The sequence below is a fragment of the Eutrigla gurnardus genome (genome assembly GCF_963514095.1).
Source record: "Eutrigla gurnardus genome assembly, chromosome: 13".
Lineage (NCBI taxonomy): Eukaryota > Metazoa > Chordata > Actinopteri > Perciformes > Triglidae > Eutrigla > Eutrigla gurnardus.
The window spans coordinates 18,057,459-18,062,458 of NC_139936.1; the positions used below are offsets into that span (position 1 = coordinate 18,057,459).

Here is a 5,000-nt window from a genome sequence, read left to right on the forward strand (position 1 = left end):
TGTTGAATAGGTGAACAATATGACCGGGGATGAGATCGAAAAGGCATTTTTCATGACTTAAAGGTCTTTAAACACTGAGGATGTGATGTATAATGGACATACATTTTGCAATGAGACTAAATAAAGAGGAGCTAACAGGTTTTATTCCTGTCGTCAGAAAGAAACATATAAAAAATGTACGCCAGGCATTTTCACACTTAAGTCGGGAGCGATACAGACGAGTTAATATGAAGGTAAACAGACGGGTAACTCATCTAGTGGGGAAATCAAATTCTGTGACTGACAGAAGCTAATGCAGTACTTTCTGATGTATATATTTATGAAGAAGAAACTGATAATAATCATTACTACAAATCTTATGCATGTGATGAAAAATGACTAGGAGGTCGAGACGGGACTGGACAAAAGCCACTTAGCAGGATCCTGGTGGGAACGCCCAGGAGGCGTCTTCTACTGTGATGATTGGCTGCGTATGACCGCGGGATCGCCGTCACACACTTTTTAATGGACTTAACGAACTGACAAACTAACCAGAGTCATATACAGCACAGCAGTTTAACAGCTTTAATAAGAAAAAATGACATGCTTCTAGGTCATGAATACAGATCTATAGGATCCCTCCCTGAACAGATTTCCCCGTCAGCAGATGGATTTATTGGTAGTCCAGCTGTGGTGGGTTCATTTACTTTCACACCACAAATGAACGGCACCAGACCGAGACCTTCAGACGGACCTGAGCTTGTTTAAACACAACCAAACAGAGTCAGCTGTGAAAGCAACTTCAGTGTTGGAAACCGGATGGAATGATAAGAACATTCTGCTGATTTATCCAACGAAGCAGCTTCTAGGAACGACGGCTCTAAAACTTCAGATTCCTCTGCCGAACCAGTGTTGCGTCTGCTAGGAAACATCCCTTTGTGTCCGTGAAACGCCGCCGCACGCCTCCGCGGCTCAGCGGAGCCGTTCCGGGCGCTTGCATGTTAACTAAGTGGGTGAGGGGAGAGGCTAATTTAGCTGACACCCTCAATCCGTGATAATGGTGGGCAGGTTGTTAATCAAGCTGGACTCCGGCGTGTGAAGGAGGAAAGCTCCCAAGCGAGTTACACTGACGAACGCCCCCCCCCCCCCCCCCCCCCACTCTCCTGACATCGCTGGACATCCTTAACGCACCGCAAACCAACCATAGTCGGCGAGGCCTTCTCCTCTTCCTGACTGCTAATTTAGCAAGTTACTGTTGAGTAGGCAGAATCTGCTGCAGCACAGAGGCATAAGTCATATATGCACCGCACTTTTATTTCCAGGGAGATTAACTAAAAGAATGATTCGTAATTGGGTGACAGCGTCTATTTAAATCGCTTATTCTGAGCCGCCGTATTATAATTAGTCGGCCGCTGGACACCACATTAATCTACCACTATTTTGTTAATCACTGAATTGTTAAAATCATTCGTCAAGAGAAAATGTCTTCTCAGATATGAGGATTTGCTGATATTTTGCTTTTATATCAGAGAAAATTAATCTCTGGACTGTTTGTCAGACAAAACAAGACTTTTGTTGCTCTGGAAACATTTTATGGACAAAATGATGAATTTCATAATTGAAAATAAACCACTGACAGATAAATTAATTGTGAAGAAAACTTTGTGCATATCTGTAGAAGGTGCACCAAAACATCTATGCAGCGAGGGGTAGTTACTGATGCAACACAGATGGCGCCAAACACAAAAGGCTTTAAAAACAATAAAATAAGGCAACAGAGTGAGGATGAATCATTTAAAACAATGCTCACTGTCGCTGAACTCAGTGAAAGCTGGCGAGCGGCGCCGAGGAGGGAGCATCAGCTGCTCGAAGGGTCGGCGGTTATGTTTGAATAAATTGGAGATGAGAGGGCCGACGGATCAGACTTTGGGTAGAAAGCGACGGCGGCTCCCAGGGACACCAGTTGAATGGCAGAAGGCTTCTTCCCGCTCCAATGTTGGAGCCCCCCCCCCCCCCCCCCACTCACTATAATCTGTCAGAAAGCAAGCTCGCCGTGACGCTAAGCTTTGGTGATGCGATACAGCTGGAGCGGCTGACAACGCTGACGCTAATGGCTTTCAAACTTCCCTTAAAGATGTGAAAATTGAGGAGGCTGAATAATTCAGGGCGCGGCATATGCAGGGGGGGGCCTGTCAGTCAGCATCCAGGACTCATCACTCTGAGACGCTTTGTGTGGCAGAAGTTCTGATGGAGGGGAGCAAAGTCGGCCTGAAGAAAGCCACGGGGACCGGATCGGAGAAGTTCCAGCGTGAGACATCCGCCATTTGGAAAGAGTGTCACGCTCTCTAAAAATAAAGTGATGTTTTCTGGCAGGGCAGCTGGAAACGTCAAGGACCACAAGTGTGTTGCACGATACAACTCCTATAACACAAATCTTTAACATTTTCAGATTTGTATTTTTGTTTTGTTTTAGATTATTGGATTTCTTAGAAAGCCAGGGTTTTTTTTTAAACTAAAAGTGAAGATACTTTTGTCACGCCAGTCGTTAGTAACACAAATCGTTTGTGTGGAGAATCACAGGACTTGTTAGTCGCTGTTTTCCAGTATGGAATTGCACAACAACGTACAGATATGAAGTTGCTCCTTCAATCAAAGAGTGCTGCTCCCAGTTTCCTGCTGCAGCAACCGATGCAGATCCAACATGTCCGCCCCACAACATGGAGGACAGTCAAACACCAGGACATCTTCGTACCCCCTCTAGAGCAGATGGAGCGATGCCTCTGCTCGCCTGGTGCCGCCTGGTTAATTATTGACGAGCATTAGCATTAGCTACTGTACCTGCTTTGTAATGCAGGTGTCAACTTCCCCCTCAGTTATTTTTTGCCCTCCACCATTATTGTGAAAACACCAGGTGAGGACATGCTGCTGCAAGAGCGCAGCCACTTAACCTCTCGATCGGCGGCCCAGCGGGGGAGCCGGGTCTCCTAATGGGGATACACTGAGGGGGGAGGAGGAGACAGGGGGGGAGGACGGGCGTCGGCAGATGCCAGTGTTTCAAGCCTGATGCAGCAGCTGTCAGCACAGATGATGCCTCCGCCGTGAGTGCTCCTACACCACTCGATGACCGGCCGAGGACGATTCCTGGACATCGAGGCCGAATGTGGCGCCGCCTGCTTCAAGTTCCCGCTGGGACGGGAAGCTGCAGCTGAGCGCTACGACGACATACAAAGAGCCTGCTGCATATATGCAATATTTTATGCTTATGGGGTCAACATGGAAACTCGTGTCAGCCTCGAAACATGGTTAAATAAAGGGGGAACCGGGGGACGGAATGAGCAATGAAAAGGAAATTCCTCTTCAGATGAGTAGAGCCGTGTTAACGGCACGCCCCGAGCGCCGGTAGCGGTGATGGAGCAGAAGCAGACAGATGGACGGAGACGGAAGTTTCCGGGCTTCGCTGTTCCATGCAGGTGGCCCTGGGTACGGGGATTGTCAGTGCATGGTGAATTATTTAAATGGGGAAGCGTGGAAAAGGGAACGGCTGCATCTGTCGCACATCCTTTTAAAGCCCCTCCAGCAGATGTGTTTACTCACCGCCCGCACCAGCTAACTACTTAATGGGTCACCGTCGGCAGCCAAGAGTTAATTAAGCAGGCCTTTTGCAAATGGCGGCCACGTAGCATCAGCTCGGGTCCTGCGAGGTCGCAGCAGGCGCTGTAGGCTTACAGATGTCGGCGCGTTGGTAGAAAGATATCAGGTCCTGCTTTTGAATGATTTCTCAAGGTGTATTTGAAATGTTGCGTTTCCTTCACATTGGTAAGAGAGCAGAATCAGGGAGTTGCAATCCCAATGCATCATATGAATTTCCTATTTTCCTGAAGGTGACGCCAGCTGAAGGAAATGTCAGACATGGTATCGCAAGAGGCTGGAGGGAAAAGAGCATTAACCCCCATCCAGGCCGCAGAATCTTTGAAATGTGGTATTTCATTTGTAGAAAATTATTTGAAATTTGAATCGGCATCGGAAAAAAATACAATAACTAATAAGATAGTTTAAAGAAATGTAAGTAAGCACTGTACATTTTTTCTCCTTATACCATGTTTTATTCATTATGTATGATTTTGCTGCCTTTGCTTAATTAGGGTGTATATTTGTGGTTTCTTTAAATACTGCAGAAACACACAGAGCAATTATGTTGCACAAGTCTGTGTGTGGATTTCTGTGTGTTGTGTGAACAGACACATTTGTGTAATATATATATATATATATATATATATATATATATATATATATATATATATAATTACTTCAAGGGGAATTCCATTTCATTGTAAATGTATTTGTTTTAACCTTGTAGTTTTGTTGACTTAACTCAATTATGTAGTTTTGTAGAGTATACTGTTTTGTCCATTAACAACATTTCAAAATGTGTTGCAGTGTAGTTGTACGGGAATGTCATTTTGTTGGAGACGGGGGTCGAGCAGAGAAACAAATAGATCCCAACACATGCACGTCTAACTTCCGTGTTAAGATCCCTTCAAAAACTCCTGTTCCTCTTTCAGCTCCGTCGGTCAGCATCTGGCAGAAAAACATGTTATCCTGAGCAGTTTGGCCGTTGAAGTGAGAGGATTATCAGGGATGAGGTTCAAGTTGATTTGGAGTAGTTACAGCATCGCTGTCATCATATGATACATAATCTGTTTTAGAGCTGAAAGACCTCCAGGAGCCAGCAGCACTCATAATCATACATTTTTGATTGGATTGGAGTCATCGAGGACATTGAAATCTGTTGTTCTGTCTAGAATGCCTTAGCCATCATCTGTTATGGTTTGGGATTATAAGAGATGACGTTAAAATCAAACAATAGCTATGCAGTCGGGAATAAATGCATATTTACACTGTTTTCACTTAAATCTTGGTGGGTTGTATGTATGGGTGTTTTTTATTTTCTTTCTGTCAGGCTCCATCTACAATGTTTACTGCGTCTTTACGCTACACCAAACTCTTCATCCCTGAATCTA

General features: G+C 45.1%; 1 protein-coding gene across 1 annotated transcript in view; it reads right to left on the minus strand.

Annotated features, from left to right (window-relative positions):
• The window catches only part of antxr2a (ANTXR cell adhesion molecule 2a), a 62,654-nt gene that overhangs the window by 40,541 nt on the left and 17,113 nt on the right, over positions 1-5,000 (minus strand). The gene's annotated exons all lie outside the window — the stretch shown is intronic.